Source organism: Dasypus novemcinctus, chromosome 24 (genome assembly GCF_030445035.2).
Source record: "Dasypus novemcinctus isolate mDasNov1 chromosome 24, mDasNov1.1.hap2, whole genome shotgun sequence".
In the NCBI taxonomy this organism is placed as follows: domain Eukaryota; kingdom Metazoa; phylum Chordata; class Mammalia; order Cingulata; family Dasypodidae; genus Dasypus; species Dasypus novemcinctus.
In genome coordinates, this window is record NC_080696.1 from 28,559,041 (window position 1) to 28,580,844 (window position 21,804).

Below are 21,804 nucleotides of genomic sequence, written 5' to 3' on the forward strand. Positions count from 1 at the left end.
AGCTATCCCCTGAGATAGCATGTGGCCCTTGTAAACTTCTGTCATAGGAAAATATTGTGCTTCAAGGGCCTGCCTAAACTCTTCTATATCTGTTGGAAACCTAACATGTACAGGGGGAGAATTCCAAAATTATACCACCAATATAACAGAGCCTTGGGGAACATGGAATGAATCTGACCTCACTCTCATAAATTGTACTTTCCCCAAATTAATCACAGTGTGGAACTCCACTGCAAAAGGCCCCTTTAATGCCCCAAATGGTCTGTACTGGATTTGTGGGAAAGTTGCATTCTGAGAACTTCCCCAAAACTGGTGTGGTACTTGTATGCTCAGTACAATAGAACCCTCCTTCTTCCTCATTCCCTTAATGGAAGGGAAAGAGCTAAGCCAGTCAGTGTATCAAAATATAAGAAAGGGCTGTCGTTACCTGGAGAGGTGAAGAATGGCCCCCTGAATGTGTAATCCGGTACTATGTGGGCCAGCATCTCAGGCAGAGGATGACATGTGAAGTTACTGAACCCTTATCTATATGCTAAACTGAATCATCCACTTGCAAGCCATGGTGGAAATAATAACTAATGAAACTGCCCATGCTCTAAACCTACTAGCCCAACAGCAAACTAAATTCAGAAATGCTATCTGCAAAACCATCTCACCCTAGACTATCTCCTGGCAGCTAAAGGGGGAGTTTGTGGAAAATTCAATCTCTCTAACTGCTACCTTGAACTAGACAGCACTGGAAAGGTTATTGATGAAATTACAAGCAAAATGGTAAAAATTGCTCATGTTCCAGTCCAGAGCTGAAATGGGTGGAATTTAAGTAATCCCATTGGAAGCTGGCAGCCAATAGTAAACAATTTCAAGTTTCTACTGGGAATAATTGCCTTCATCATAGGAGGATGCACCATACTTCCTTGCCTCCTCCCTTTCATCATAAACAGAATGTGCACAAAACAGGCAGACAGCTGCCCATCTCATGGCAGTATATACATACCAGTCAGTCCAGAGAGACTCTGACAATAGTGATGCCAAAGCTTAATAACCTTAAGCAGGCATCAAAGGAGGGAAATAATATTGCCTGTGCATAGATTCAAACTTATTTCATATCCAAATATGTCTAGAAAACCAATTGAGAAGTATAAATTCTATAAGCTTTGGATATTCAGAAAGGATGTAAGCCAAATGTGGCAAGCCTACCTGAATATGGGGGATATGTGTTAAATCAAGCTTACCTGGAGGAAATAACCTATCTAATACTCATGTAAAACACTTGAAGAAACTAACAAAAAGTCCTTTTGCATACAACCACCATTAGACCCCCCACTCTTATTTCTTCTGTATAAAAGGAATCCAAAAATTCTACTAGGCATTCAGTTTTTATTAGCACAGGAGTCTGCCAAGTCCAGCTGGTTGAAATAAACCACCTTGCTTCCCAGAGTTCTCATGTCCTGGCCTTTGTTACTGCATACACCTGACTTCTCTGCTACTACACCTTCTTGCCAAGGACCAGCTGTGTAGGTACAACCACAGGTACTGGTACTCCTGAGTGCTAAGGAGACACACAGTCTATGTTCACATCTGATGACTCCAGATTTCAGTGCCCTGCCAGTGGGTCCTACTTTGGAATTTGTGCTCCTGAGTGTGATGGAGTTGGACTCAGATGTGACTTTCTACACATGCCTCTTCTGTCACTTTGACTGAAGCTGTGTTTGGCACTGGGGTTTGTGTATACTCAGGAGTCTTGAATCTCTGGACTGCCCATGTGCCAGCTGGGTCCTGAGCCTCAGCAGAGTTACAAAACCTACTCTCCAGTTCATTGGACTTACTCAGGTGAGCTAAGAGGAAGATGAAGATGGTCACCCACCACACCAGGGAAGTGAGAGTATCTATACCTGCAGACAGGAGAATGACACCCTCCAACCATGTGGGGTCAAAGCCCCCTCTTCACTGAGAGTTGGAGTGGACATAATCAACCCAGGGTCCACAGGATGGAGGAATAAATTATATGTTAGAGTGGACTTACTGGTATTCTACTATAGAACTACTGTGACTCTAGTGATGGAAGTTTCTGGTTTTCAGTTTTTGGTGTTTTAAAGGATGTTTACTGCTTTGTGCTTTTCATTGCTTTCCTTTTTTTGTTTTTCATAAAGACATAGTTTATTTCCCCTTGAAATTCCAGATAAACGTTACTAAGTTGACACATGATATATTAAAGGAACGATTCAGAATAGACTAAAGAAGAATTTTACAAGCTGGAGTGTCTAGAGCTTGCAACAGCCTTCAGGATCAAATAACCATGACCTCCTCCCATCCAGGGAGATAACAGTTTCCTCTAAAGCATTTAGTCAAGGGTTGATTAAGTGTGCAGGAGGCATAACAAAAGTAGGCTGATGAGCTATCAAAAGATCATCATCCCTATTACCAGTAATAACACATTAGTTAAATTACAATGCAAACAGTATACATAAAAATACCCTTCTACTTTTGTAATTTTCAGGCCTCCCCTGCCCCAATACCAAACAGATAACAGATGACAACAAACACCCACCCTGCCCTTGATTCAACAGGATATACTAGTACCTGTGCAATCATAAATGAAACTTGTTGTTTTTACATTAACAGAACTGGTCAGGTAAAAGAAAATCTTAAAATCCTAAGAAAAATATAGAAATCATTCAGAAAACCCGAAATAATAACTATGAAAATCAATCACGGTTATCCTCATTCCTTTTTTATTTTTCTTCACCCATAAAATCAACCCTTTTACCCTTATAACATCATTATTAACAGTATTGCTGCTGCTGCTTTTTTAAAAAATGTATTTATTTTCTTTATTTAATTCCACCCTCCTCCCCCGGTTGTCTGTTCTCTGTGTCTATTTGCTGCGTCTTGTTTCTTTGTCCACTTCTGTTGTTGTGTGTGGCACAGGAAGTGTGGGCGGTGCCATTCCTGGACAGGCTGCACTTTCTTTCACGCTGGGCGGCTCTCCTTACCGATGCACTCCTTGTGCGTGGGGCTCCCCTACGCGGGGTACACCCCTGTGTGGTGTGGCACTCCTTGCGCGCATCAGCACTGCACATGGGCCAGCTCCACACGAGTCAAGCAGGCCCGGGGTTTGAACTGCGGACCTCCCATGTGGTAGACGGACGCCCTACCCACTGGACCAAGTCCATTTTCCTGCTGCTTCTTTTTGATCCTGGTCTCTTACAGCTTCTTGTCCAATTCATACACCAAATCATACAGCCAATAACCCAGGAATATGTAAATAGTGTCTCTCTGCTACATGAACAACAATATCAATGCCTATGGGACCTAAAACCACAGCCTACTATACAGGATGGATGAGAACTTCTTTTCTCTGCCCCTTGACAGCAGGAAGTAGCCAGACAGAACCAACACCCCAAATCCCCTCACCCTCTGATCCTTCCCATATATATATATATATATATATATATAAACAAAGAATTAGGAATGTTAGAGATTTGCAATAATTAACAAGCTGTAGCTCAATTTCCCCTGATATGCATTGGGAAAAGGCAAACCCCCTCCCCTGGGTCTGAGGGCATAGCATGGTACTTTCCCACAGCCTAAAGAAATCTCATAGAGACAGGAATAAAGGGAGATAGAGATCTTCACCATCTGCATATCAGAGGTAGATGGAGATCTTTACTATCTCTACCTGATATCAGAGGGAGAGGGAGATGGAAGTCTTCAATATTTACATATCTTTTAATCCCTACAGATGAAAAAAAAAATCTGCTCCTGCAGCATTCCAAAAAGCCGTAAACGCCCTCAACCCTTTCCCACTACCGCACTCAGACCCTCAATCCCCCTCCCACGAACTATCAATTCCCCTCCTAGGAAAGTTCTGTATAAATTCAAGTCCCCCCCAATTCCAGAATTGCACTGAAGCCTCTCTTCAGACCCCCACCATGTTGGTTGGGGGAGGGCTGAAGTCTGTTTTTCAGACCCCCTCCATTGGGAGAGCTTCTCAATAAATTATTTTTCTGCCTGTGGTCAATCAGTCTCCATGTCCGAGTGAATGCCATTTTTCTCCAACAGTAATATTAACAGTTCCTTCTATAATAACATAAGGAGGCATACAGGCCTGAAGTCTGTAAGTAGGCTCAAACTGCTAGTTTGCAGTTCCAGGATCTGTAATGAGAATAATATGATGTGTGGCAGCTACCAATTGCCACAGTTCTCAATGAAGTATTTTAACCTCCAACCATAACTACATATTTCCCCCTCTTTGTTTTTGCAAAGTACTGAATATAGCTTGGGTGGTTTCTTGTTGTATTATTCCCCAGAGGGTTTGTAGCATGCTGCTGAGGGCTCATCCCTTTCAAGACCAGGAGGGAACCAATGTCATAGTCACTGAAGTGAGCATGAAGAACACTCATGGATGATGTTTATGAGTTGTTGGTAGGTAACAGGCAACAGGAACTGCTGGGCTAGGCACCATAAGGTTTGGTACTCATGATGTTCACTTTTTTGGTGGAACCACTTTGCCTCTTCTCAGGTTTTTTTGCCACCAGGCCAGGACAGATGGTTGAGCTATGCACACAGCCTTGGGGAGGCACTGCAAAAGACCATTGTTGACTTTTCTGCAGATAGGAGAATGTGGGCTGACTTGATTTCCCTAAGAAGATATTAGTAAGTTTTTAAAAAAAGTAATAATAATATAAGTGGATATTAATTTCTTCAAACAAACTAACAATATTTGGGGCTGTGGCATACAGCAGTGGTATTATTTAATTTATGATAAAAGGTTGTTTGGTGACACATACTATTTTTAATAATAATTAAAATGATGACTAACACATTATAATTTTATCTAATATGGTAAAACACTATTCAATTTGCAGGAATTCTATACACTCTTTAAGTATTTATTTACATGAACTTTTTACTCATACTGATGTAGGCTATGGATGGGGGGTCTATTCATGTCTTCACATATAATCTCTGTTGTATGTGTCTTGAGGTATGGATTTGGGACAATGAAAACTGCAGCCCTACCCTTGGAAACACTGACAACTGTAGTCCAAAAAACATTTTAGCAATGCAACCTCTACAAACTTTAAATATACAGGGAAAATGAAAACATTATGTGCTAAAAGCTTACCAGGAAAGTTTGAAGTCCATGCTAAAAGCTTATCTAAGATGTGGAAGACATATATTAATACAAGCTTATTGAGCACTAAAACAAAGGACCATTTGGCCCTCTGAGGCAACAAACCAGCATTAGGTGATGCATATTTGCAAGCAATTTGCAGATATAAAACACTGACTCAGAAGCTTGCTCAGGCGCAATGGGGGGTATCCACTCCTGCCATTATAAGCCCAGTCATACAAAGGATTATACTCAGCTCTCATGATTAGATCTGAGTTTTTGTCAATAAAAATGTTGTGGTTCATGTTTTAATTTCACGTAGTACCTGCTGGCAAAATCATATTTTTTGAAAATGCTGACATTTGAATACTCGGCACCATGTGCCATCTACTCAAAGGATGGCATAACCTAAAAAGAGCTGAGGCTTGCACCCAGGTGGACGCGGCAGGATCCTGAGTATATTCGAAGGTAGGAAAGCAGCCAGAGAGAAAGCACAGAGATGCTGAATGTGAGGTGTCAGGGATGGAGCTCTGACTGATAAAGCAGGGAGGCTGGAGGGCCCCGCCTTGCATTAAGTTATGCATGCTCAAGTGGCCACGGGCAGGGAAACCAGGGCAGCTCTGTCTCTCCCCATCAGCCGAGTCCCTCAGCCTCGGTGGGTGAGCCACATGGTGGTGACTGCCAGGGCGGTGCTGCAGCCCCACCTTCCCAACTGTTCACTTGGCACCACTGCTGCCCACTTGCCTCCATGTCCCAGTGTTCCTGGAACCTGCCTCCTCAGGGCACCAAACCTCCAACCCTCTCCCTCAGACAGGCGGGAGCAGCCTGGGGCTAAAGAGAACAATGAGGATGAGGAGAGGTGTGGAGGCTCCACCCTGTGAGGTGGGAGGCCTCGGGGCACACCTTGGGCTGACCTGGGCCTCAGGGCAGATACTGCCAGAGAAATGGGGGCAGCTCTGTCCCAGTCAGCCCTTCAGCACTCAGGGCAGCAGGGCAGCATGACAGTGGCTTCCCATAATTCCCCGAGGCTGCAAGCACCACCAGCAGCTGCAGCCACTGGGCACTAAACCTCTCTCCCTTTGGCACAGCAGTCACCCCCGTCCCTTGGCCCACCAACAGACTCCGTGGTTACCAACTCCCAGCAGGTCAGCAGCTGGATGACCTGTGCCCTTCACTGCTCAGCCCTTCGGCCCCAAGAGCCAGGCCTTCCGATGGGCTCCAACCAAGCCCATATGTGCTGTGACTGCTTCAGGCTGGCTGTCCTTGCCAACAGCCCTTAGAACAAGGGAGGCCTGTGCAGATGGAGGGGAAGTAGTGAGAAGAGGCTGAAGAACAGTCGCTGCCTGCAAAAAGGTGGGAGCAGCCCAGGAGGGCCTCGCCAACACGGTGCAGGACCATCTGCCCTAGACTGACCCAGCCAGGGGTGTGCTGCTGAGGAGGAATCTCCTCCAAGCCTGGACGGCCAAGGGGGCAAGGCCTCCTCACCAGCTTCTGCAGGGTCTGCTACAGCCCAGAGGCCTGGGAAAGATCCACTGAGCACTGTCACCCTGCCGACAACCTCCTACATGCAGAGTCTACGTGCCCCCCGGCCCATTCCCCTCTCACGGCAGCTTCACCGAGATGCCGGGTGCTGAAGTGAGCCATTTCATCTACCTGCAGGAGGGAAACTGTGAGGACACCGTTTTCTGGGTCAGGAGCAGCTGGCGACCAGGAGGCCCTCCTAGCTACACCTCCCTGCCTGCCAAGGGCTGCTGCCATTTCCCAAGGGCATACTGAAAAGAGAGCATAGGCCCATGCCTGGAAAGGCCTCCACCTGCTCCTTCTGTTCCCTGGGCCTGGTCCAGGTGACTGGATCAGGACTTTAACAACTTGCAAAAGGCAATCTACCCAGCAACCCCAGGAATTCCCTATAAGCAAAGGGGGATGTCTTGCCCCGGGCTTTGGGCGTGTTGCTACGAGCCTGAGGCACTGAGAGGATTTGACCTTGTTCTGAGGTGTTCATAAAACCAAGGAGCAGCAACTGGAATCCCTACAAGGCCTGCGGCCCAGCTCGGGGAAGAACAAGCCAGACCGGAGCATTTTCCATCAGTCAACGTGAACATTAGAAAATGTCAGGCGGCATCATATGCCCTCAGCTGAGGGCCACGGAAAAGGGGACTGGGCTACATCGCATGGGAAAATCCACCTGGCTGGAAGGTCATGGCTTTCGAAGTGTGACAGAAGTTTCCCGGGGCCTCATCGGCAGATTGCCAGCTGAAGCCACGCAATGGCCTAGAGCACTTCCCTAAAGGCCACGCCTTCCGCCAGGAGGGGAAGAGCTCTCCGATGAAAAGCACTGTGTGGGAGCACTCCATCCTGAGCACGGCATCCATGCTCTGCCCAGCAAGAGGACATGGAGAAGTCTGCAACCCCGCTCTTCCCCAACACCCCGCCACCCCTTCACTGTCAGCTCCTCCCGCAACCTGGACCCTCTTAGGCAAGCTCGTGGTGACTGCAGAGCCAGAAGGTGGCTCTATTCTGAAATGAAAGCCCTAGCCCAGAAAAAGGACCTAAGCCCCAATCGTGAACCCTCATCTCTACCTAATGACAAGTTACTTCTACACTACTTTTCCAATAAAGTAGAAAAAGAAAACCGAAGAGGGAAAGAAGGTATTCGGAGACCCTATTTCTGCTAAGAGCGCAATGTACAGGCCATGAAAAGAATGACTGTAACTCCACGAAAGCACAAACAGCTGCAGCCATAAATGGGAAAAGGGTTTGAATAGACAAAGCTGCCAAGAACACATACAAACAACTGAAAAGCACTTACACAGATGCTCACCATCATTAGCTATGAGAGAAATGCAAATAAGATACCAAAGATAAAGATGAGGTGCTACTTACTACACACATGCTTGAACACTGCTGTCAGGGGGAAAATGGCTGAGAAGGTGTGGGAAAATGGGCCCCTTGGCCACTACAGGCGGGGAAATTAAAATGCTGCAGCCAGAAAGTTACACACAGAATTACCATGGGAGCTGGCAATTCCACCCCTAGGTATACACACCAAAGACTGAAGGCAGGTCCTCAACCAGCTATCTGTATGCCAATATTCATGACAGCATCATTCAGGAGAGGAGTTGCAAAGGGAAGAAACTGGGAGTTATTGCTAAAGGGGCATGAGGTCTGGGTGGGATGATGAAAGGAGTCCGAATAGAGCGGTCAAAGCTACCCAATATTTTCAATGAACTCAATTGATGTCACCACGTGTCCCACTCACAAGGATTAAAATGATTTTTATGCTAAGAATGTTTTTCCACAATAGGAAGGAAAAAATCAAGTATGGTCATGACCACATTTATAGAATGAAAGATACAAGCCACATGATCCCCAGCTGTCAAGATGAAAAGACCTGCTCAAGAAGGAAAGACTTTTCCCTAAGATCACAAGAACAGGCTCAGCAGACCTAACAGCTTTTCTGCAGGAAAGTCCATTATCAAGAAAGGAGAGAGGGAATTTCCTGAAGAAGGGACAAAACACTTGATCATCAGGTGTGTGGTAAGAGTTTAATAGGGCAAGCCTGTAGGCTACTGAAAGTCACAAATAAAAGGAGAAATACTGCCATTAAAAATAGGGGCAGCCTCTTTGGAAATGGTGTTTATGTGTGATGAATCTGGACTCAGATGGGATCTCCCTTCATAAGACTTTCATGCTAATGTGCTGGAGGTGCAGTTAATGTTGGGGTTTAAGATATATTTAGGGGATTTGAATCTCTGGACTGACAATGTGATAGCCAGGTCCTGAGCCTCAACAGACTCCAGCACCTACAATCTGATTTATTGGACTTACCACACTCAGCTAAGATGGAGTTGAAGAAGGACAATCACCACACCATGGAGCCTAGAGTGATTACAACTGAAAATGGGAGGATTGCATCCAGCATCCATGTGGAATCTGAGCCTCCTCTTGACATAGAGGTGCAATGGACACAACCAATCCAATGTCCACATAGAAGAGGTGGCATTAGATTGGGAAAAGTGGACATGGTGGACGATGGGTATGGGGAAAGGCAGGAAGAGATGAGAGGTGGAGGCGTCTTTGGGACATGGAGCTGCCCTGGATGGTGCCTCAGAGGTAATCACCAGACATTGTAAATCCTCACAGGGCCCACTGGATGGAATGGAGGAGAGTATGGGCCATGATGTGGACCATTGTCTATGAGGTGCAGAGGTGCCCAAAGATGTACTTACCAAATCCAATGGATGTGTCATGATGATGGGAACGAGTGTTGTTGGGGGGGGAGAAGGGGGGTGGGGGGGTGGGGTTGAATGGGACCTCACATATATATTTTTAATGTAATATTATTACAAAGTCAATAAAAAAAATACAAAAAAAAAAAAAAAATAGGGGCAGGTGCCTGGACCTTTTCCAAAGGAGATACACTACTGAGAAAGAAGCACCCGAGAAGGTGCTAAACATCCCGAGACATCAGGGAAATACAAATAACAAAGGAAGTGCTACTGCTTCCTTAAAACATGTTGGATAACCACTGAAGTGGATATAGAGTCATCAAAACCCTCACACATTGCAGAGAGAAAGATGAAACGATGGTGAAGCCACTGTGGACTCCAAGTTGGTGATGCCTCAATTAGTTAAACATAGAATTTCCACAGGACTTAGCAGTTGCACTCCGACTTTTACACGGAAAGATCAAAAGAGGTATTCAAACCAAACATTACCCAAGAATGATGTCAGTGTCTACTCACAATAGTCAAACGTGGAAGCAACTCAAATGTCCATCAACGAATGAATCAACTAAATGGTATACAGAGGCAACAGAGAACTCTAGAGCTGTAAAAAGGAAGGCAGTTCTGTAAAGAGCTGAAATATGGACGAACCGTGAAAGCGCTGTGCGAACTGAAGTAAGAGCAAGGAAAAGCACTGCAGAACTGCACCGAAAGCAGCTGGGTAAATGGTGAACTCCACAGAGACAAAATATCGATGACCACACGGATTGGGGCAGGCGACAGGCAGTAAAGGATTTCCATTTTGTGTGATGGGACATGTCTGGTAATGGTGGAAGGGGAAAAGAGCACAGCATTGTGAAGGTTAACAAGATGACAGTGTTGTGTGCTGTACTAGTCAGCCAAAGGGGTGCTGATGCACAATTCTACAAGCCTGCTAGTTCCCACAAGAGGTATTGATATCCAGTAGGAGGTTACAGATATCAGGCCGCAATGCCTAAGATACTTCCCTCGACAAAGTCTGCTCCCACGTGTTGGAGCAAGAGGACTGGCAACATCAGCCAGGGCGCAGGCTTCCTGGCTTCCTCTCTTCCCAGGTCTTGCTTCTCTCTGGGCTAAGCACCTGTTTGCTCCACAAGGGCAGCTGTAGGCTATGAGGCTCTCTAGGCGTTGCCTCTCTGCACAAGGTCAGCTGAAAACAATCAGGAGAAGGGCTCTGCTTCTCGCTCACCGCGGGGATTCTGGCACGTCAAAGGAGCTGTTTCCATTCCTCTGTGTTCTTCCCTTGCCTCAAGTCCTGTCCTCCCGAGGCTTGCTTCTCTTTCCTCTCTGAGCTGACTTCCCGGGATTCCAGCTAAGGCTTCAGCATCAAACTCCAACTTTAACTCTGTCCTTTGCCATGCCTTTTCTCTGCCAGTCACCACTGCCCGCGGGATGGGGTCTCCGTGTCCTAGTGATGTGGCCCAATCAAAGCCCTCCTCATACCTTAGTCTTTCCCAGGTTCGGATCAGATGACAAACACATTCCGATATCGGTTTTTGGAATTCATCACAATAGCGAACTTCTACATATAATGAAAATTGGTTCAAGTGGAGGGAAATGAAGGCAACAGATTATAAGGGGCTTGCTCCTGTTAAGGACAGACTGCTCAGTTGAGCTTATCAAAGAAGAGCTCCAGGCTTCCTGCCAAGGTCAAACAGGTGGAAAATCACCCTCTATGCATAGATTGCACAGAAGGTATTACAAAGATTACTGCAAGACAGGTAAGAATATATTGAAAGATATGGATAAAACACTAACTTGGGAATACCTGAAGTGGAATCTGCTCACATGGGACAGCTCTGATTGTGGAAAAGTTGTGACAGGCAGCCAAAAGAGATTCAGACAATGCAGGTGGCTCCTGGAAATGTAAGTCATTTAACACCTACAGCTTTTTTTTATCCCATTATTCACAAGATGGTATTGGAGCGAACTCTTTAAACCTCTCATGTATTAAAGAAGGATAGGGTCCCATGAACATTCCTCTTATCTGAGTCTCCAAGCCAGCATTAGGAAACGCACATTTGCAAGCAAATCACAGATAAAGGACACTGACTTGGAACTCACTTAAAGGAACCCGTTCTATTAATTCCTCTCATTCCTACTATCCCTCACTCTGGTGCCTGCCAAGCCCGGACCAAGCCACCAGTGCCCCACAAGCTGGGGTGGCTGTACCCACCTCCTCCCTGGCATGTAGGCCTCCATGCCCCTGCACACATCAGAGTTGCCCCACCCCTATCCCACCTCCTTGCTTTGGAAACATTGGCCACAGGCATTGCCTACAGCAGGGAGTGCCAAGACAGTTGCGATGTGGGGACGTTTTCTCGACTTGGACTTGTCCCCCATGATAGTTCCAGGACATATGTGGCCATTATACATCCTGCTGAAACCCGCTGAATGGACTGGGGAATGTGTCAAGTGCCATGGAAACTAACGCATTGCAGGGGAGCAGTGTTCCAAAATGTACTCACCACATGCCATGAGTAGGCCCCACAGTGATAAAAGAGATCACTGACGTGGAAGGAGTCTGTTGAGTGGAGCCTGGGGTTGAAGAGAACCTCTTCTATTGTGTCTTGTACTGTTGTTTTCTAATCTATGTATCATGGAAACAAAAGAGACAGAAGAAACATGAACAAGAAAGCTATTCCATTGCAGAAAGCCAGAGCCAAATGCCACCACTAGGTGCCATGTTGGATAAGAAATGTTCCTTCCTCACACTTCCTGGAGGGCAGGGGGCTGGATTTGAAGGCAGGAGGAGGGGCAAGGACCCTTGCAGAAGGGGCAGTAGGGGACCCCTGAGCCAGATCTGTGATGATGTGAGAACCTCTCTCCATCAGATAGCTCACCTGGTCCAAGCCAAGAGTCTGGGTTGGGTCAGGCTGCCAGGTCACTCTTCAGAGGGGGATTCCTTGCCAACCAAAGTTCCAAGGCCTGGTCAAATGGGCCTACCTAGGGCTGGCATTGCCCTGTAGGTCTCTGCCATGGCAATGGTCACAGACATGCTGTCTCCAATTGTATCACCTCCATCTTTTTTAACTGAAAACCTGGCCTTTTCCACTGGTTGCCTGAGGGCTCCTGCCTTGGCTCCCTGCCAGCCAACCCCTCCCCACCCCCCCCCACCCTGACCCTCACCCCCAGAGGCCTGTCCCCCAGAGAGGAGAGGCTCAGAGACTTTCCTGTTCCTTGTCAATGACCTCTCTTTCTCTGTGTTTCTTTTCTGGGATGAGAGGGGCCCCTGAGGACCTATCTGACTCTTAGAAATGAGCCTGCATTTTCTCTTCTCACCCTGCTTTTTGGTACAGTATTAATGAACATTTTTCTTTTCTCCAGGTTTGGGGGACCCAAAATGAAGCTGCTTACATCTGGTTGTGAGACTTTTCAGTGGAAATAATTTCTGCTCACTTGAGTCACTACGGTCAAGTGGGATTACAGGTCCTTGTGTTCCATGTATGAGGTACATTATAAGAAGCCATCATGACCGTCAAAAGTGGTTGTATGGGTTGCTTTGGCATTGACTTGAGTAATAATGATCAGTTTCTGAAAAAATAAAATAAAAACCGGAAGCACATTTTGCTTGGCCAGAGCACGCAATGCAACCAGGTGATTTTCCTACTGCTTGTTGTTCAAAGCCACCATAGCAGGTGATTCAACATGTATATTGCCAAGATTTCCAAACTAAAGCAGACTACCTTCTCGCCGAGGAGCAGCTGAGTAGATAAAGCCCCAGGTACAGGTGCTCCTGAAGGCTGTGGGGACACACAGGTCTACATTGATGGCAGGTGGTTCTGAGCTTCAGTGCCCTGCCAGTGCACCCTACTTTGGAATATGTGCTCCTGAAGGTGATGGAGTTGGATTCAGATGGGACCTCCCTACACATGCCTCTTCTTGCATTTTGGCTGAAAATTAGTCTGCAGATTGCCACCTGAAGTGATGTAAGTCATAGAGAACTTCCCAAAAGGCCAGGCCTTCTGCCAGAAGGGTCCAGTGTTCCCAGGGGGGAAGAGCTCTATGAGTGAGAGCACTTTGGGGGAGCACTTCATCCTGAACAAGACATCCAAGCTCTCCCCAGCAACAGGACATGGACAAGTCTGCAACCCTGCTTTTCCCCAGCAGCCCTGCCACTCCTTCATTTTCAGCTCCTCTCACAACCTTGACCCTCTTAGGCAATCTCCTGGGGACCACAGAGAGAGAAGGTGGCTTGAACCTGAAATGTAAGCACTGGACCAGAAAAAGGACCTAATCCTGAATCATGAACCCTCATCTCTACTTAGTGATATATTACTACTATACTACTTTTCAAATAAAGTAAAAAAGAAAACCAAAAACAGAAAGAAAATATTTGGAATCCCTATTTCTGCTAACAGCGTAATGTACAGAACACAAGGAGCATTACTGTAACTCTACCAAAGCACAAAGAGCCACAGCAATAAATGGGAAAAGGGCCTGAATAGACATAACTGCCTAGAATACATACAAATGACTGAAAAGCACATAAACAGATGCTCAACATCATTAGCCATTACAGAAATACAAATAAGATACCAAAGATAAAAATGAGGCACTACTTTCTACACACACTCTTGAAAGCTGTTGTTAGGGAAAAAAATGGTTGAAAAGATGTGGAAAATGGAACCCTTAAACACTATGAATGGGAATTTAAATGCTGATGCCCAAAAGTTAAACACAGAATTACCATAGCAGCTGGCAATTCCACTCCTAAGTATACACACCAAAGGAATGAAAGTAGGGTCTATTATTCATAACAGCCTCATTCAGAAGAGGAGTTGTAAAGGAAGGGAGTTGGGAGTTATTGCTAAAGGGGCATGAAGTCTGGTTGGGATGATGGAAAGGGTCTGAATATAGTGGTCAAAGCTACAAAATATTATCAATGAACTCAATCAATGTCACCATGTGTCCCACGTACAATGATTAAAATGATTTTTATGCTATGAATGTTTTTCCACAATTAAAAGGAAAAAATCAAGTATGGCACTGACCACATTTATAGAATGAAAGATACAAGCCACATGATACCCTCAATTGACTCAGAAAATGCTTTTGAAAAATTCCCACACCCGTTCATGTTAAGGAAACATTCAGAAAGGTAGGAGGAGATGGCATCTTCATCCATATGATAAAGGGTATTGATGAAAAACCAGCTGTTAAGATGAAAAGACATGCTCAAGAAGGAAAGACTTTTCCCTAAATCAGAAGAAAAGACTCATCAGATTTAAAAACTTTTCTGCATGAAAGTCCATTATTAAGAAAGGAAAAAGAAAATTTCCTGAAGTAGGGCCAAAACACTTGAACATCATCTGTGTGATGGGAGTTTAATATGCCAAGCCTATAAGCTACTGAAAGTCAAGAATAAAAGGAGAAATACCACCATTAAAATAGGGGCAGGTGACTGGACCTTTTCCAAAGAAGATATACTAATGAGAAATAAGCATATGAGAAGGTGCTAAACATCCTGAGACAACAGGGAAATACAAATAAAAAAGGAAGTGCTACCACTTCTTTAAAAATGTTGGATAGGGTGGCGGACTTGGCCCAGTGGTTAGGGCATCTGTCTACCACATGGGAGGTCCGCGGTTCAAACCCTGGGCCTCCTTGATCCGTGTACAGCTGGCCCGTGTGCAGTGCTGATGCACACAAGGAGTGCCCTGCCACTCAGGGGTGTCCCCTGTGTAGGGGAGCCCCACGCGCAAGGAGTGCGCCCCCTAAGGAGAGCCGCCCAGCGTGAAAGAAAGTGCAGCCGCCCAGGAATGGCACAGCCCACATGGAGAATTGACACAAGATGACACGGACAAAGAAGATGCAGCAAATAGACACAGAGAACAGACAACTGGGGTGGGGGGGGAAGGGGAGAGAAATAAATAAATAAATAAAATCTTTAAAAAAATGTTGGATAACTACTGAAGTAGATGTAGTGTAATCAAAACTGTCACACATTGCAGAGAGAAAGTTAAAACGGTGAAGCCACCTTGGATTCCATTTTGTTGATGCCTCAATTAGTTAGCCATAGAATTTCCATACGACCTAGCAGTTACACTCCTACTTTTATACTGAAAGGTCAAAATAGGTATTCAAACAAAACGTTATCCAGGAATGATTTTAGTGTCTTTATTTGCCATATCCAAAAGTGAAAGCAACTCCAATGTCCATCAATGAATGAATAAACTAAATGGTATATATAGGCAACAGAGAGCTGTACAGCTATAAAAAGGAATGCAGTTCTCCAAAGAGCTGAAATATGGACGAACCATGAAAGCACTGTGCTAACTGAAGTCAGCACAAGGAATAGCACTGCAGAAGTGCACTGAAATCAGCTGGGTAATTGGTGAACTCCACAGGGACAAAATATCGATTAGCACATGGACTCGGGGCAGGCATCAACAGTAAAAGATTTCAGTTTTGCCTGATGGAACATGCCTGGAAGTGGTGGGAAATGAAAATAGCACAGCATTGTGAATGTTAACAAGATGACAGAGTTGTGTGCTGTACTAATCATCCAAAGGGGTGCTGATGCACAATTCCACAAGCCTGCTAGGCTCCACTGAAGGTATTTCTTTCTCATAGGAGCTTACAGATACCAGGCTGTAATGCCTATGTTACTTCCCTTGACAAAGTCTTGGAGCAAAATGACTGGCATCATCAGCCAGGGTGCAGGCATCCTGGCTTCCTCTCTTCCCAAGTCTTGCTTCTCTATGGGCTAAGCTCCTCTGTTTGCTCCACAAGGGCAGCTGTAGACTATGATGCTCTCTAGGCTTTGCCTCTCTCCACAAGGTCAGCTGGAGACAATCAGGTGAAGGACTGTGTTTCTCACTCACCCCGGGTATTCTGCCACGTCTAAGGAGCAGTTTCTATTCCTCTGTGTTCTTCCCTTGCCTCAAGTAACATCTTGATGGGTTTGCTTCTCTTTCCTCTCTGAGCTTACTTTCAGCTAAGGCTTCAGCATCAAGCTCCAACTTCAAGAATCCTCAACTCTGTCCTTTGCCATGCCTTTTCTCTGCCAGTCACCACTGCCCATGGGATGGGGCTTCATGTCCTAGTGACATGGCCTAATCAAAGCCCCCCTCATTGCTTAGTCTATCCCCAGTACAGACCCAACGATGAACACACTCCAATAACAGTTTTTGGAATTCATAACCATAGCAAACTGCTATGTATACTGAAAATTGTTTCAAATGGAGGGAAATGAAGGCAAAGATTATATGGGGCTTGCTCCTGTTGAGAACAGACAGCTCAGTTGAGCTTCTAAAAGATGAGCTTGGTGTTTCCTGCCAAGGTCAAGCTGGTGGAAAATCACCCTCTATGCATAGATCATACGGAATGTATTAAAAAAGATTACTGCAAGACAGGTAAAAATATATTCAAAGATATGGATAAAATACTCACTTGGGATAACCTGAAGTGGAATCTGCTCATATGGGACACCACTGATGGTGGAAAAGTATGTGACAGGCAGCAATAAGAGAGTCAACAACTGCAGGTGGCTGCTGGAAATATGTCATTTAACACTTACAGTTTTTTTATCCTGTCATTCACCAGCCGGTATTTGAGGGGACTCTTTAAACCTCTTGTATGAAAGAAGGGTAGGGTCCCATCAACTTTCCTCTGCTCAGAGGCACACAGCCAGCATTAGGAGATGCACATTTGCAAGCAATTTGCAGGTAAAGAACACTGACTCGGAAGCTGGCTTAAGCAAAATGCGGGTATCCTTCCTCTCATTATAGACCTGTCATACAAAGGAATATACTCAGCTATTATTTTTAGATTTGAGTTTTTGTCAATAAAAAGTTGTGGTTCATGTTTTAATTTTATATAGTACATGCTGGCAATATAATATTTTTTGAAAATGCAGAAATTTGAATACTCAGCACTATATACGACCTATTCAAATGATGGGATAACCTAAAAAGAGCTGAGGCTTGAACCCAGTTGGACATGGCAGGACCCTGATTATGTTCAAAGGTAGGAAAAGTATCCAGAGAGAAAGCATAGAGGGGCTGAAGATGAGGTGTCAGGGATGGAGCTCTGACTGACAAAGCAGGGAGGCCAGAAGTACCCACCTTGCATTAAGTTATGCATGCTCAGGTGGCCACGGCCAGTGCAAGAAGGGGAGCTCTGTCTCTCCCCATCAGCCAGGTCCCTCAGCTTTGGTGGATGAGCCTGTCACATGTTGGTAGCTGCCAGCGTGGTGCTTCAGCCCCCCCTTCCTAATAGCCACCAAGTTCAATTGGCACCACTGCCCACCTGCTTCCAAATCCCAGTGTTCCTGGCACCTGCCTCCTCAGAGCACTAAAACTCCAACCCCATCCCTCAGATGGGCCATAGCAGCTGAGCTTAGAAGTACATTAAGGACTAGGAGAGGTGTGGAGGATCCACCCTGTGAGGCAGGAGGCCTGGGGACACACCTTGGGCTCACCTGCACCTCAGGGCAGATACTGCAGGAGAAATGGGGGCAGTTCTGTCCCAATCAGCCCTTCAGCACTCAGGGTGGTAAGGGAGCATGACAGGGGCTCCCCGTAGTTTCCTGCAGCCACAAGAACCACCAGCACCTGCAGCCACTGGTCACTAAAGCTCTCACTCACATTGGCACAGCAGTCATCCCCATCCCTCAGCCCACCAACAGATTCCGTGATTAGAAACTCCCAGCAGGTCAGTGGCTGGATGACCTGTGCTCCTCACTGTTCAGCCCTTCTGCCCCAATTCCCAGGACTTCTGATGGGCTCCATCCAATCCCATGCAAGCTGTGACTACTTCAGGCTGGCTATACTTTCCAACAGCCCTAGAACAGGGGAGGCCTGGACAGATGAAGGGGAAGTAGTGAGGAAAGGTCGAGGAAGAGTCGCTGCCTGCAAAGTGTTAGAAGCAGCTCAGGAGGGCCTTGCCAACACAATGCAGGACCATCTGCCCTAGATTTACCCATCCAGGGGTGTACTGGTGAGGAGGAACCTCCTCCAAGCCTGGACAGCCAAAGGGACAAGGCCTCCTCACCAGTTTCTGCATTGTCTGCTGTAGCCCAGAGGCCTTATAAAGGTCCACTGAGCACTGTCACCCTGCTGACAACCACCTACATGCAGCGTGTATGTGCACCCAGCCCATTCCCCTTTGACAGTAGCTTCACCGAGATGCTGGGCGCTGAAGTGAGCCATTTCATCTACCTGCAGAAGGGAAACTGTGAGGCCGTTTTCTGTGTGAGGAGCACCTGATGACAAGAAGACCCTCCTAGCTAAGCCTCCCTCCCTGCCAAGGACTGGTGCCAGTTCCTGAGGGCACATTGAAAATCTAGCACAGGCTGGTGCCAGGAAAGGCCTCCACCTGCCTCTTCTGATCCCTGTACTTCATCCAGGTGACAGGATTGGGACTTTAACAACTTTCAAAAGGCAATCCACCTAGCAATCCCAGGAAATCCCCATAAGCAAACCTGGATGACTTTCCTCAGACTCTGGGCATATTGGTAGGAGCCTGATGCACTGAGAGGATTTGAAATTTTTCCAAGATGTTCATAAAATCAAGGAGTAGCAACCAGAATCCGTACAAGACCTATGGTACATCTCAGGGAAGAACACACCAGACTCGAGCATTTTCCATCAGTCAACATGAACGTTAGAAAATGTTAGGTGGCATCATATGCCCTCAGCTGAGGGCCACAGAAAAGGGGATTGGGCTACATCGCATAGGAAATTCCACCTGGCCGGAAGGTCATGGCTTTCAAAGTGTGACAGAAGTTTCCTGGAGCCTCATCTGCAGATTGTCAGCTGAAGCAATGTAAGTCCTAGAGAACTTCCCAAAATGCCAGGCCTTCTGCCAGAAGGGTCCAGTGTTCCCAGGAGGGGAAGAGCCATCTGATTGAAACCACTGTATGGGACCACTCCATCCTGAGCAAGGCATACAAGCTCTGCCCAGCAACAGGACATGGAGAAGTCTGCAACCCTGCTCTTCTCCAGCAGCCCTGCCAACCCTTCATTTTCAGCTCCTCTCACAACCTTGAACCTCTTAGGCAAGCTTGTGGGGACCACAGAGTGAGAAGGTGGCTCTAACCTGAAACGTAGGCCCTGGCCCAGAAAATGTACCTATTCCCGAATTGGGAACCCTTATCCCTACTTAACTGCATGTTACTACTACACTGCTTTTCCAATAAAGTAAAAAAAAAAAAAAAAAAAAACACCAAAAAAGGAAAGAATATATTTGGAAACCCTATTTCTGCTAATAGTGTAATGTACAGGACATAAAGAGAATTACTGTAACTCCACCAAACCACAAAGAGCCACAGCAATAAATGGGAAAAGGGCTTGAATAGATGTATCTGCCAAGAATACATACAAATGACTGAAAAGTACATAAACAGATGCTCAACATCATTACCATTAGAGAAATACAAATAAGATACCAAAGATAAAAATGAGGCACTACTTACTACACACACACTTGAAAGCTGTTGTTATGGAAACAAATGGTTGAGAAGATGTGGAAAAATGGACCCCTTAGATAATATGGGTGGGAAACTAAAATGCTGCAGCCAGAAAGCTAAACACAGAATTACCATGGGAGCTGGCAATTCCACTCTGAGAAAACATACCAGAGGACTGAAAGCAGGGACTCAACCAGATACATCTATGGCAATATTCATGACAGTGTCATTCAAAAGAGGAGTTGTGAAAGGAGGGAGTTGGGAGTTATTGCTAAAGGGGCATGAGGTCTGGGTGGGATGATGGAAAGAGTCTGAATACAGTGATCAAAGCTACCCAATATTATCAATGAACTCAATCAATGTCACCACGTGTCCCACTTAAAATGATTAAAATGATTTTTATGCTATGAATATTTTTCCACAATTAAAGGAAAAAATCAAGTATGGTAATGACCACGTTTATAGAGTGAAAGATACAAGCCATTATGATCCCCTCAATTGACTCAGAAAATGCTTTTGAAAAATTCCCACACCCGTTCATGTTAAGGAATCATTCAGAAAGGTAGCAGGAGACAGGAACTTCCTCCATATGATAAAGGATATTGATGAAAAACCAGCTAAGATGAAAATACCTGCTCAAGAAGGAAAGATCATTCCCTAAGATCACAAGAACAGACTCATCAGAATTAAAAACTTTTCTGCATGAAAGTCCATTCTCAAGAAAGGAAAAAGAAAATGTCCTGAAGTAGGGACAAAACACTTGAACATCGTCTGTGTGATGGGAGCTTAATATGCCAAGTCTATAGGCTACTGAAAGTCAAGAATAAAAGGAGAAATACTGCACTTAAAATATGGGCAGGTGCCTGGACCTTTTCCAAATAAGATATACTAATGAGAAATAAGCACATGAGAAGGTGCTAAACATCCTGAGACATTAGGGTAATACAAATAACAAAGGAAGTGCTACCACTTCTTTAAAAATGTTGGATAACTACTAAAGTAGATGTTGCATAATCAAAACCCTCACACATTGCAGAAAGAAAGTTCAAAGGGTGAAGACACTTTAGATTCCGTTTGGTGATGCCTCAGTTAACCATAGAATTTCCATATGACTTAGCAGTTGCACACCTACTTTCCTACTGAAAGGTCAAAATAGGTGTTCAAACAAAACGTTACCCAGGAATGATTTCAGTGTCTTTATTTGCAACAGCCAAATGTGGAAGCAACTACAATGTCCATCAATGAATGCATAAACTAAATAGTACATATAAGCAACAGAGAACTGTACAGCTATGAAAAGGCATACTGTTCTGGAAAGAGCTGAAATATGGATGAACCATGAAAGCACTGTGCTAACTGAAGTCAGCACAAGGAAAAGCAACACAGAACTGCACTGAAATCAGCTGGGTAAATAATGAACTGCAAAATATCGATGACCACATGGACTCAAGGCAGGTATCAGAAGTAAAGGATTTCAGTTTTGCATGATGGAAAATGTCTGGTAATAGTGGAAGGGGAAAATAGCACAAATTTGTTACTGTTAACAAGATGACAGAGTTGTGTGCTGGACTGGTCAGCCAAAGGGGTGCTGAGGCACAATTCCACAAGCCTGCTAGTCTCCACTGAAGCTATTTCTTTCTGGTAGGAGCTTACAGATACCAGGCCATAGTGCCTAAGTTACTTCCCTCAACAAATCTATTTGAACATCTTGGAGCAAGATGACTGGCAACATCAGCCAGGGTACAGGCTTCCTGGCTTCCTCTCTTCCCAAGTCTTGCTTCTTTCTGGGCTAAGCTCCTCTGATTGTTCCATAAGGGCAGCTGTAGACTATGAGGCTCTCTAAGGCTTTGCCTCTCTCCACAAGGTCAGCTGGAGACAATCAGGTGAAAGGCTCTGTCTCTCCCTCACCCCAGGGATTCTGCCGTGTCTAAGGAGCTGTTTCTATTCCTCTGTGTTCTTCCCCTGCCTCAAGTCCTGTCTTCCTGAGGCTTGCTTCTGTTTCCTCTCTG

At 45.5% G+C, this 21,804-nt stretch overlaps 1 long non-coding RNA gene across 2 annotated transcripts in view; it reads right to left on the reverse strand.

Annotated features, from left to right (window-relative positions):
• The window catches only part of LOC131275844 (uncharacterized), a 52,194-nt gene that overhangs the window by 9,165 nt on the left and 21,225 nt on the right, over positions 1 to 21,804 (reverse strand). For both annotated transcript variants that reach the window (XR_009183309.1, XR_009183308.1), the window contains one exon: positions 11,850 to 11,971. This is a non-coding gene — a long non-coding RNA (uncharacterized lncRNA). The remainder of the gene's footprint in view (positions 1 to 11,849; positions 11,972 to 21,804) is intronic.